General features: G+C 37.1%; 1 protein-coding gene across 1 annotated transcript in view; it reads right to left on the minus strand.

The window, feature by feature from the left end:
* DEFB112 (defensin beta 112) overlaps positions 1 to 12,863 on the minus strand; it is a 42,956-nt gene extending 30,093 nt beyond the window's left edge. The window contains exon 1 of the mRNA XM_027524836.1: positions 12,694 to 12,863. The gene's annotated coding sequence lies outside the window, so the exon portion shown is untranslated. The remainder of the gene's footprint in view (positions 1 to 12,693) is intronic.
* Between the last annotated feature and the right edge of the window lie 1,247 nt (positions 12,864 to 14,110).

Consider the following 14,110-nt stretch of genomic DNA (forward strand, 5'->3'; position numbering starts at 1 on the left):
ACATATACTAAAAAAAAAAAAAAAACTGGAGCAAGAAAAATAATACCTAACTTGTGTATATGCTGGGCTTCCCAGGTGGCACTAGAGGTAAAGAACCTGCCTGCCAGTGCAGGAGATATAAGAGACTTGGGTTCAATCCCTGTGTTGGGAAGATCCCCTGGAGGAAGGCATGATAACCCACTTCAGTATTCTTACCTAGAGAATCCCATGGACAGAGGAGTCTGGTGTGCTACAGTCCATGGGGTTGTGAAGAGTTGGGCAAAACTGGAGTGACTTAGCATGTATGCATGCATGTGTATATGTAAAGACTAGGAAAAATAATGTATTTGGCATAAAGTAGGTGTCCAGTCATTAGAAATTAATTATAACTTCAATTTTTGTTCTTTTATGTATTTATATTTCCATCTTTAAAAATGATTTAAGAAAAAAATAACTTACCAGAAAAGCAATATTCATAAGAAGTTCCTATTATTCAGAATGCTTAATTTCTTTTTTGTAGTTCATTTGTGTAGATTATGCATTTATTTATTTGTCAAAACTTGGTTGCATATATACCATACTTTTGGTACAAGAGAGGTGAAGGTGAATATGGGTCCTGTCATGAAGGAACACCTTACTCTCGCCACCAAATTTCCTGAAGTAATTAGGATTCAAAATGGTTGATCTCTGTCCCATCGGGGGTCACTGTTTCACAGCTTTAAGCCTAATTCAATCCCCAGTTTCTTTGGTGTATATTGTGTTAAAACAAAACAGATATTGGAACTTCCCTGGTGGTCTAGTGATTCAGAATCTGCCTTGCAATGCAGGGGACTCAGTTCAGTCTGCGGTCCAGGCATTAAGATCCCACGTGGCACAGAGAAACGACGCCCAGGAGCCACAGCTTGCTGCGCTGCAACAAGAGATCCCACACGACACGACTAAGACCTGATGCAGTTGAATAAATAAAAATATTTTTTAAAATAATAGAAAACACGATTCTTGCCTCCAAGTTGCTTAAAATATCTTTAACTTTGGATGAAAGTCTCCAAGGAAAGCATCATTGAAAAGTAAATTAAGGCATTACCATAACTGTGTTAAGGGCAGCAGGAAAAATGCCCCACCTTACAGATTTTTTTTCATTTTGATTTTATCTTTCATTAATTTATTCATCCAGCAAATATGTTTAGCTCAAAATGTGGTCTAAAGGATGTGCTTTATTTGGGGTCACAGAAATATAGGAAGACAAGGTTTTTTGTTTTTTTTTTGTATAATTATTCTGTAATGTGATAAACATGGTTATAAAAGTATGGCCAAACATTTGCAATTTTAGGAGAAAAAGAACTGATTCTACCTGAGGTATTAGGTAAGATTTAATATAGGAGATTTTAAAGGATAAATCACAGGGCAAGGACTAGGATGAAATGATGCAGGTATTCTTCTTGAGTGTAAAATTTAAGGAAAGTCAAATAATTCAGTAGTCAAGACGAATATTGCAAATTATGGTCCATAGGCTGGCCATCTACTTTTTTAAGTAAAGTTTTATTGGGCTTTCAATAAATAAGAATGAAAGGTAAGGTTATTCTAAGAAGAGAAAATCACAGGAGAAAATACTAGGACACTTGAGAATGGTACCTGAGATGTTTAAGAACGATAGTCTTGTGAGGTTAAGAAGATGTCTGAATAAAACGGTTGCTTTTCTGTTTGTTTTAATGTGAAATTCTGGATTATAGAGTCATTTCACCCTCTTTTAAATTTTCCATCTTACTGGAAGCAATGAATTAGATTAACTGACCTTGAAGTATTTGTGGTTTATTTGAAGATATGATGGGCTTTAAATGATATTTGCTAAACTGAATAGTTTTCTTACTACTTTAAGAAGCCTAGAAAGAATGAAAGGGCATAGGGAAAGAAGGAAGTGTTGGAAAGGAGCAAAGGAAAAGGGTGGCAAGTGCTTAGTAGGCACAATTTCCTTACTGTACAAACTTGCTACTTACTCTACTGTGCATGAAAAAAAAGTGTAATACGGGTAAAACAAGGGAAACCTTGTAGAAACCGTACACGTAGCACTCAGGGACAAGAAGACTAAAGGTAGGTGGAACGTATTTAAGTTTTCTTTGAAGAAATGAAATTCTGTACCTATTTGCAGAGTTTTTTATTTTTTAAAAATTTCCCAATTTCATGGAGGAATGATTGACACAAATTATATATATTTATGTGGTACAGCCTTAATTCTTAAGGAGTACATGGTGATTTAATACATGTATACCTTGTGAAATGACTACCGCAATCAAGCTAATTAACACATTCATCACCTCAGTAGTTACCATTTTCCCCACCCAGTGGTGTAAGAACACTTCAGATGCACTTCCTTAGCAAATTTCAAGTACACAGTATAGAATTTGTAATTATAATCACCACGCTGATCTGCAGAACTTACAAGAAACATCTTCTAACTGGAAGTTTGTATGCTTTAACCAACATCTCACTTTTCCCCAATTCTAAGCCCCTGGCAAACATTGTTCTGCTCTTTAGTGGTATGAAGTCATACACAGAAAAATAGTGTATTATTTCACTTACCTGTGGAACCCCAAAAAATGTTTGTATGTATTTGAGGGGAAAAAAATACAATACCTATGATAGTATATGTTGATTGGAAGTATGTGCTATGGGAATGGTGGAGAATGTTGGAAAGAATAAGTAATTTGAAGCATATTTACAACACGAAGACAAACAGATAGTAGTATTCAAAAGTAGTATACCCGTTTCTGTACCATATGAAGATGAAGAACACAGTTATAATTTTTAAAATTTTGTATGAAAGAAAATGAAAGTGTTAGTTGCTCAGTCATGTCCGACTCTTTTTGACCCCCATGGACTGTAGCCCTACAGACTCCACTGTCCATGGGATCCTCCAGGCAAAAAGACTGGAGTGGGTTGCCATTCCGTTCTCGAGGGGATCTTCCCGACCCAGGTAGTAAACCTTGGTCCCCTGCATTGTAGGCAGATTCTTTACTGTGTAAGCCATCAGGGAAGGCTAAATTTTATATAAATGATATCAAATATATGTTTATTTGAATTGCATTTGGGTCTAGATGTGATTGGCTTCCCAGGTGGCTCAGTGGGTAAAAAACCTGCCTGAAATGTAGGAGATGCAGAAGATACAGGTCCACTTCCAGGGTTGGGAAGCTTCCCTGGTGCAAAGCACAGCAACCCACTCTAATATTCTTGCCTAGAGAATCCCATGGACAGAGGAGCCTGGCAGGCTACAGTCCATAGGTTCCAAAGAGTCAAACACGACTGAAGTGACTGAGCACAGCACACCCAGATGTGATTACATCTGCATTCGATTTTTAGATCATTACTGGTTCTCCCATAATGCTCATCAGTAAACTTCAAGGTCAACAATGAGTTAACTTAAAATGTGAGAAATTCCTGGACTTAGGGAGAAATCTTTAAGAATGAATACCACACCCTAAAATCTGGCCATGTCACTACTTAATGACTTCATACTAAAGACTTCTTAGGGTGTAAAGGTCCCATCTAACAACTTAGGACCCAGATATAATATTGAAATTATAGTGTAGGTCATGCATCTATCTCAATTTGCCTATTGAGTGGCCTTCACTAAGCTTGTCTTTGTCTAATATACGTTTGTTTAAAATCAGAATAATACAACAAACTTGAAAGCAATGTCAGAGACAGTAAGAAAGGCTATAGTTATCACCAAGCCCTATTATATGCTTCTCCACTCCCAAGAGTTTACAATAAAAAATAAGTTGTCATCAGATAATAGCATCAAGAACATTAACTACAGCCATAGGCGGACAGCTTTTCCTTTTTCCAGATTCATCATTATTTTCAATGACTAAATATGAACCACCAAAATGAGAGAAGCACAATAACAAAGTCAAAGATGCCTAGAGCAATAAACAGATTTTAATTCTTTTAAAATCTGTTTGTGATAGATGTCTACAGAGAAGACCTCATGAAACCCAGCAACATAAAAACATCATAGTCGGGACACAGGCACACCATCCATGGCCTTGGCAGGACCTTCCTCACTGAGCCCTGAGAATCCTACTCAGAAATCTGGTCACAGGTCACTTGGACAGTGGTCACTGTGCTGGATTATTTTTTTTTTGTTGGTTTCTTTCCCCTTTCATTCATGGAATCCATCTGCTCTGGCTCTTAATTTTTAGAGTCGAAGGATTCATATATACACTTACTTTTGCTGTGATTATTATAATATTCCTTTAGCAGTTCATATTTTCCATATTCAATTATATTTATTACCTTATGCCATGACAGCCTTATGATGATCCACTACACTGACTGCAAAAGAACACATCCAAATTGAGAGAAAAATAAATAAATATTGTGTATCATTAGCAGGAAGTGGAAAACTTTCAGGTTCTAAACACATTTCCAGCCAAATCATATTCAGCCAACAATTATTTATTTTTCTCTTGTCCGCCACTCAGCCCCTCCTATCATGGTCTCTGGCTTCATCTATCTTCTCCTTTCTCCTCCCTTAATGATATTCCTCTTAAGACTTAGATAGAAACATGATTTACCTCTTTAAGTTTATTCCTTCTTCAGCCAAATTCTCAAAAATGCCTGTGCTAGTCTTTCTTATTCAACCTTTTTGCTGCTTCTTTCAAACTCTTCCCTCTGATTTGACCAAATCAAACTGATGGAGTCTATTCTTGGGCAAACTTTCTTACTTTAGGAATCTCTTCTTGACCTACTGTGTTCCCTTATGAATTCTGTATCCAGGTATTTATAGAATTCCTGTCACTTTCTTGGGGTTTATCATGCAGTTAGTGTCAACGTGAGTATCTGTCAGAGAATGTGAAAAGCTGTGAGCCTGCTGAGACCTGCATTTGAAATGTTATGTAATGCAGGTGACATTATGGGTGCACCTGAGTGCCCAACTCAGGTGATAATGTGGACAAATGCCCACTTTCGGAGAAGTGCCATGGACTAGAGGAGAAAGGCTTCAGAGTTAGTCTTACCTATTCTTGCAGAACCATTCATTTATTCATTCAATTTTTTTGTTATATATTCTATGGGTTTTTAAAAAATTTATGTTTTTAATTGGAATATAATTGCTTTACAGTGTTGTGATAGTTTCTGCTCTACAACAAAGTGAATCAGCTGTAAGTATACATACATCCTTTCCCTCTTTGAGTCTCCTTCCCATCCCTGCCCCATCCCACCCCTCTAGGTCATCAAAGCACTGAGCTGAGTTTCCTATGGTATACAGCAGGTTCCCATTAGCTATCTATTTGTCACATGGTAGTCTATATATTGGAGAAGGAAATGGCAACCCACTCCAGTGTTCTTGCCTGGAGAATCCCAGGGACAGGGGAGCCTGGTGGGCTGCCGTCTATGGGGTCACACAGAGTCGGACACGACTGAAGCGACTTAGCAGCAGCAGCAGCAGTCTATATATATCAGTGCCACTCTCTCAGTTCGTCCCCTAATTTATTTATTTTGGTTATTGTTTTTCAAGTTCTCATCTTTTTCTTTTAACTACTAGGGTCTTAGACTTAGTACTTCACTTAGGAAGGCTCTCTGTCCAAAGGGTAAACAAAATTAAGTTTATGGTGCACTTTTATTCATGGGAGGTTGAAATGAATGATATAAGAGGAAATAGCTTGCTGATATTTGGGTTCAGAGAATCTGACACCAATCAATGTAATAAGTCTTTTACTTAGGTGTCATTTCATGTGACTTCAAGCATACTGCTGCTGGTAAGTTGCTTCAGTCGTGTCCGACTCTGTTGCGACCCCATAGATGACAGCCTACCAGGCTCCTCCATCCCTGAGATTCTCCAGGCAAAAACACTGGAGTAGGTTTCAAGCATACTAAATCTAAACAAATTTAGCAAATACAAGTGAAAAACTAAAACAGCTATAATTATACAAAATGGATGCCACAAAAGTTATCTATGTAAATTGAAACTTGAGGGATTTTTTCAAAGACTCTTAAAAGATTTTTTTAAATAAAATACATAATTACCACAAAGTTGGATTCTGTTATACATTTAAAATGTATTTTAGAAGTGTGGGAAAGATCTGGCTTCTAGAGAAAGTCCTCTGACCTCACATCAAATCTGATAAAGACAAAGGAAAGAAAATCTACAGAGCATAGTTCCAAGAATTAAAAATAGTGTAGAGTTCTTGCCCCATTTCAACGGAAATAAATGAATGCCCAAAATATCAGCGCGAGCTTTCAGAATATCGTTGGATTTGAGTTTATTTATTAGCCTCCAAACATCCCAAAGTATTCATTTAAAATACCACCCCATTACTTATTTAGCTCAAAATTCTAGTGGGTGGTTCTTCTGGTCTAGTCAAAAGTTCCTGGTCTTGACTAGGTTAGTTCATATACCTGTCTGTAGATGGTGAGTCCTGGGACACACTCACATGTCTGTTAGATGTCTGGCCATCATTTGAATCAGTTCAATGAATCAGTTTATTCACATCGTGGCATTTTTTCCAAGAGCAACAAGAAAGGAAACTGCAAAACTTAGGTCTGAGTGTAGAAATGGCACAATCTCACTATTGCCAGTTTCTGTTGGTTAAAACGATCAGAAGCCCTCCCTATATACAAGGAGTGAGGAAGCAGATTCTCCCTCTTTGGGGAAGAGGTGTAAAGCACTGTGAAAACCATTTCTTTGCAATCTACCACATAGGCAAGAGTAAAATAATAGATGTTTGAAACAGTATCTCAGAGTCAAAAAGACAAAGCAAAAAAACAAATTTACTTACAATCTCTTTTAAGATTTATAATAGCAGATAATTTGAAGGCTAAAGAATAGCTTAGCTATTACTATGGCTAATATGAAGCTATTGCCTATAAAAATTCTTAATAAGTAAAGTAATTCCCTAATAATAAACTGAATTTTATCATCTAAAAAACTCCAGTAGAGTGGCACAATTCCTTCCATGGCCATACTGAAAAATGAGGAAAATAATTTGTTAATGTCCAGCATATGCAATATTTTGTGACAGATGTCAAGTCTAAAATGGTAAATATAAATATTCCAAGTCTCTATCCTCAAGGACATACAGTCCAGTGGGTGAAACAGATAATAAACTAAAGAAATAAACACATATCTACTATCAGTGAAGACTGGTATGATGAAAGCAATGAGGTTTTGGTGCAGAAAAGGAAAGTAAGGGAATGATACCTGCTTTATATAAAGTATTCCAGATACCATCTCTGAGGAAATCACATGGTAGCCAAGGCTTAGATAAAGATTAATAGTATTATAATTAATTCCACTTTAAAATACTATGTTCCTTTGAACATAAACTAGAGTTATAGATGGTCATAGAAATTATCTAATCAGGTCCTTTTAGATGAAAAACATTTAACAGAAGAAATAATTTGCTCATTTAAACTTATGAGCTGAAAAAACTCCCTCAGTAGTTGAGAATGACTTGGGACCAGCCTCGTTCAGGATGTGTCTTTATATCACTGTGCCCTCTTTCTCCTTATTCTTAAACACAATCCTGCAAAAAGCTTTGTTGCCCACTATAAGTTCTATAAATCCAACCACAACAGTAAGGAACATTGATTTCAGGGACTTTGTGGCTGGTGTTCCTCTTGTGGCAAATGAAAACTGATAGGCGAGTTGAAGGCAGGCATAGTAGTTAAAATCCTTAAGTATAGGAGACATTTTGACCTGGTTAAATCCAGCTCTGCAACTTAAAAGCTTCTTTCTGCCTCCAGTTTCAGAATTTGTGAAATGGGGATAAAAACATCAATACTTCTTTCATAGGACTGGTGTGAGGATTGTGCTGTGACGTGCTTAGTCAATCAGTTGTGTCAGACTCTTTGCGATCCCACGGATTGCAGCCTGCAAGGCTCCTCTGTACATGGGGATTCTCCAGGCAAGAATACTGGAGTGGGATGCTATGCCCTCCTCCAGGGGATCTTCCCAACCCAGGGATCAAACTCAGGTCTCCTGCACTACAGGTGCCACAGTCGGATTCTTTACCAACTGAGCCACCAGGGAATCCCAGTGTGAGAATTAAATGAGTTAAGAACTGCAAAGAACTAAATGCAAAGCATTTAGAACAGCATATGATTCTCAGTATACCTGGATGTGTCATTGATTTTTAGTCCTATGTATATTCATGAAGCTCAAGGTTAGACCCTAAGTTACAAATAGCTGAGAAAAGAAGAGAAGCTAAAGGCAAAGGAGAAAAGGAAAGATACCCATTTGAATGCAGAGATCCAATGAATAGCAAGGAGAGATAAGAAAGCCTTCCTCAGTGATCAGTGCAAAGAAATACAGGAAAATAATAGAATGGGGAAGACTAGAGATCTCTTTAAGAAAATTAGAGATAACAAGGGAACATTGCATGCAAAGATAGGCACAATAAAGGACAGAAATGGTATGGACCTAACAGAAGAAGACGATATTAAGTAGAGGTGGCAAGAATACACAGGAGGACCTCACAAAAAAAGATCTTCATGACCCAGATAACCACGATGGTATGATCACCCACCTAGAGCCAGACATCCTATAATGTGAAGTTAAGTGGGCCATAGGAAGTATCACTATGAACAAAGCTAATGGAGGTAATGGAATTCCAGTTGAGCAATTTCAAATCCTAAAAGATGATGCTATGAAAGTGCTGCACTCAATATACCAGCAAATCTGGAAAACTCAACAGTGACCACAGGACTGGAAAAGGTCAGTTTTCATTCCAATCCCAAAGAAGGGCAATGCCAAAGAATGTTTAAACTACCACACAATTGCACTCATCTCACACACTAGCAAAGTAATGCTCAAAAGTCTCCAAGCCAGGCTTCAACAGCACGTGAACTATGAACTTCCAGATAGATGTTCAAGCTGGTTTTAGAAAAGGCAGAGGAAGCAGAGATCAAATTGCCAACATCTGTTGGATCATCAAAAAAGCAAGAGAGTTACAGAGAAACATCTGCTTCTCCTTTCTTGACTACACTAAAGCCTTTGACTGTGTGGATCACAATAAACTGTGGAAAATTCTTCAAGAGGTGGGAATACCAAACCACCTGACCTGCCTGCTGAGAAATCTGTTTATGCAGGTCAAGAAGCAACATATAGAACCAGACATGAAACAACAGACTGGTTCCTACTAGGGAAAGGAGTACATCAAGGCTGTATGTTGTCACTGCTTATTTAAATTATATGCAGAGTACATTATGTGAAATCCTGTTCTGGATGAAGCACAAGATGGAATCAAGATTGTCGGGAGAAATATCGATGACCTCAGGTATGCAGATGACACCACCCTTATGGCAGAAAGTGAAGAGGAACTTCTTGATGAAAGTGAAAGAGGAGAGTGAAAAAACTGGCTTAAAACTCAACATTCAAAAAACTAAGTTCATGTTATCTGGTCCCATCACTCCATGGAAAATAGATGGAGAAACAATGGAAAAAGTGACAGATCTGGTTTTCTTGGGCTCCAACATCACTGCAGATGGTGCCTGCAACCATGAAATTAAAAGACACATGCTCCTTGGAAGAAAAGTAATGACCAACCTAGACAGCATATTAAAAAGCAAAGACATTACTTTGCCAACAAAGGTCCATCTAGTCAAAGCTATGGTTTTTCTAGTTGTCAGGTATGGATGTGAGAGGTGGACTATAAAGACAGCTGAGCACCAATTACTTTGATCACCTGATGGGAAGAACTGATTCATTGGAAAAGACCCTGATTCTGGGAAAGATTGAAGGCAGGAGGAGAGGGGGACCACAGAGGATGAGATGGTTGGATGGCATCACCAACTCAATGGATATGAGTTTGAGTGAACTCCAGGAGTTGGTGATGGACAGGGAAGCCTGGTGTGCTGCAGTCTATGGGGTCACAAAGAGTCAGACACGACTGAGCAACTGAACTGAACTAACTGAATGTTAGACTCCAGCAATGTTTTCATAACAGTCCATTTTGGAAAAAAGAAATAAATCAACTAATGGAGGGATTAGAATTGAGAAAGTTTTGACATCTCAAAAAACAGCATGGAAGCAAATTGCCAAAATTTTCTCCTTGAGCTGCAGCGAGATTGAGAGTAATTACCAATAAATAAATTTAAAAATTAATATTAAATATATTTATGTTTCATAAGTCCTATGTTGAAATTTCAGGATTTGGAGTCATGACTGATGTTAATGAAGATGTTTCCCTTATTTTCTTTTATCCAGTGTCCTGCAGGACATTTAGTGTAGGGAGAATAATTACATAGAAAACTACCAAAGGATCATTGTTTCTAGGCTCTGGAAGACTGAGTGATTGACACCTGTCATTAATTCACATCCTGATCCCCACGAGGACATTTTGGCAACCATATGGCATGGGGGTGGAGTTCAATGTATCCTGTCTGTCCCTGACCAACACACACACACACACACACACACACACACACACACACACACACACAGTCAGAAGCTACAAATGCCCATCCCGCATGTGAATGTCTGGGAGCTGTCAGAAGTACACACTGAGATACTACAGTATTTTACACTTATGATAATATGTCACAGGGTTAATGTAAGAAGTCAGCAAGCGTCATTCATTCTTGACTTTGGTAACAATTTCTATCATCCCAACCACACATCTTGTCACTTTCCATGCTGTTCTGGCAGTGGCTTATGTTGCCACCTGATCATAACACTCCATATTATCATATAATTCTTCTTCAAGAGTTCCCAACATTCCTTCATTTCTGAGTTGTGCAGTCCACGTCTGGTTAATCATAACATATATCTTCAAGAGCCTCCAGTCAATTTTGATTACCATCTGCTGCATATTTGAAAGTCATTCCTGTAATGGAATGGCCAGACTGAGATGTGTTATACCCAAAGCTTCATGTTAAAGGTGAAGAAGCTAGTTTTGATAAACTTAATTCAGAAGAATTCTTTTAAAGGGAGATTACCCTTGGCTACATATATGCATCATTTTAATTAGTTTATCCCTTTGTTCTTTTTATTAGTTTTTATTCCTTCTTAGAACTCTTATGTCAATTATGTTTTTCAATAAAATTTCTAGAGAGAAAGATAAGATGTACAGACGCAGAATAATGGTGCTCTCTTACCACTGGGAAGTCACTGAAACACTATAGCAATGTAGCTTGAAAGGAGAGAATTTGGATGTTTGAAGAAAATATTGAGAGTTTCTGAATTTACCTATATCGTCCTGAAAGGGAATTTAAAAAAAACTCATAGTCATTTCATTAGTAGTTAGTTCATATGGTACTGGCTTGGGTGGATGAGATACAATTTCTATCCAAATTATTCTCATCTTAAACATTTCTCACAGGATGAAGGGTTAGTTTTGAAACACTTAACTGTTCATATACATATATATAAAACTATATATACTAACTATAATTATAAGGTAAAATATGTATTATATATAGTAACTATACATATATCTATACTAACTATAATATGCGTGTACTAACTATAATATATATGGTAAAATAATGAATTGTTATCACAGTTATTTATGCAGTTTGTCCAAGTTACTGTCATCCTGGTCATTAGCATCCTCATCAGCATCAGCCTGGGATAAACAGAAGGCACTCAAGCTTTAGCTCTTGTGATCACTGTCTTAGTCTGTTTGGCTGCTTGGACAAATTATCACAGGCTGGGTAGCTTATAAACAGCAGAGGTTTATTTCCCACAGATTTGGAGGCTGAAAGTCCAAGATCAAAGGGCCTTCACGGTCATTTAAGGCCCTTTTCAGGTTCACAGTTTTCTCTTGTACACACTCACGTGGCAGAAGGGGTGGGGGAGCTCTGTGGGATTCTTTTCCATCAGACCACTAATCCCATTCACGAGCGTCATCCTCATAACCCAAGTACCTTCCCCATACCTCGCTTTCTAAAAACATCGCATGGGGCAGTAGAATTTCAACATATGACTTTTGGGGGACAAAACCATTCAGCCATAGCACTCATCCTCGAAGTTTTATTCAGATACTACTATTTATGAAGCATTGTTGTAAATCCAGGGATCATATAGAAGTGTATATGATAATTTCTATCTTTAATGAATTCCTGATTCTAACTTAAAGTAAGGAATCGGATCAAACAAATCAATACTGACAACACCCAAGCTGCCTACAGGCCCTTCAAACAATAAACATCTTCATAGAACAGGAACCTCCTCTAGCAACTCAATGTAATGGACTTTGAAGATTTTGTTTTGGGGTCTCTCATTCTCTTCATGATTCATAAATATGAATTTAATATCTACCATATGCCAGACTGTGCAGAGTTTGAGTCCTTCCCACCTCTGATGGAAACTTTCCTGGGTATGGAGTCGTTCAGAGCCTTGGGCAGGTTGAATTCAACTAATGAACTGAAAATTAACATAGTTCACACTCCATAATGAAGAGGCAACTCCAAGTTATAGTTATACAATGAGTGGGGTGGGGAAGTGGCTTATAGGGGCTGTCAAGGACTCTCATTTTCCATGAAATCCAAAGCTCCAAGAACAGTTCACCTCAAATAAAAACTTCCTCCTTCATTTCAGCAGATACTCCCATCCATAAGCCTAGAATTTAGTAAGAGTAGGTACACATGTACACCCATGGTTGATCCATGTCAATGTATGGCAAAAACCACCGCAGTATTGTAAAGTAATTAACCTCCAATTAAAATAAATAAATTTAAAAAAAAGAGTAGGGAAAGAATGCAATTTTTACAAACCTCTTTCTTTGATGAGATTTCCAGTTTCCTTTCCTGTTGTCTCTTGAAAAGCAGCTCCTCCAAGTCTTAAAAGCAGGAGTTGTATGTTCAAGGGATAAACTGACAATTTAGAACTTCCGTTGTTATTATAAAAATAATAATGATTTGCTGTCTCAACTCTTACTTGAAGTGGAGAAACAGATTGTTGGCCTGTGCCCAATTCCTATGGCCTTGTGCCTGCTGATAAGAGTGTATTATAAACTTTCCAATTGTTCTCTACCAGGGTGGAAAGCTGAGGTCCAATTCACTGAAAAATGTAGGTGAATTCAGTTGAAAATACTGAATTTAAGCTTAAATTTAAAAAATTTAATAAATACAAATTTAAGCTTAATTTTGGTGATCGTAAAAGGAAAGATTCAATAATGGTGTCCTATATTTTAAATATTTTAAATTCTCTTGTCTTTGCAGAGAGTGGGGATAACTCAAGAGCTAGGATTTTCACTATGCATTTAAATATGTATGTAGCTATGAGCAAAATATTGGAACATAATTTATGTTATCAGTATTCATGGTTAAAGGATCACTGCCAGTAGCATTCTAAAATCAAATATTTTGGGGAGGGTTGAGGGTTGCATGTTAAAAATATGTAAACATGTAAATGTTGGTCAAGTGATATTAAAAGAGCAAAGAAGAAGCAGGCTTTTACAGAAATGTGATGCTTTGCCAAAATTTGTCTAACCACGAACCACAAATCACTAGGTTTATTTAAAATAAGCTTTAGAAATGGAGGCTCGGTTTCCAAAGTGTTTTGTTTTGAATTTATTATAATTAATCTCATTTTGTCATTTGTATGACACATTTTCCCAAAGGATATCAAGATACTTCACAAAAGCTAGTAGTGATGGCAAAATAGCATGATAATTGGTGTTAAACACATCATTTGTTAAGGTGTTTTACTATACTAGTTCATCTCTCCAGCTTCATTCTCTTTTTTCCTGCTCCCAAATGATGCCAATTATCTAAAATCCTGAATAATAATTTATTAACCTTCACTGTCACCTTATTAATTTGGTTCTTCCATTCTCTTTGCAAACCATGCATCTCACTATTATCTTACATTCAGCAATACTTTTAATTATCAAATAATCATAGGTTATAAAAATACCTATCAGTGTTCATTACTAACATAAAATCTAAATGCAATTTTGTCTTCTGTAGATCCTTTTAACATAACTTTGTTTTCTATCCACTTTTTGGCCTTTGGGAGGGGTAAGTATTTTTCTCCTTTGCACTAATAATAGATTATTTTATGGAATCAGATGGTTTTTCTATGATTTTGGGGACACAGGTCAGGGTCTTACTTTGTGTAAACTGGCCTCATTTCTGCTATTCCCCCTACAGTTTGACTTTATCTATATAAAAAATATTCTGTGTTCCT

The sequence above is a fragment of the Bos indicus x Bos taurus genome, chromosome 23 (assembly GCF_003369695.1).
Source record: "Bos indicus x Bos taurus breed Angus x Brahman F1 hybrid chromosome 23, Bos_hybrid_MaternalHap_v2.0, whole genome shotgun sequence".
NCBI lineage: Eukaryota > Metazoa > Chordata > Mammalia > Artiodactyla > Bovidae > Bos > Bos indicus x Bos taurus.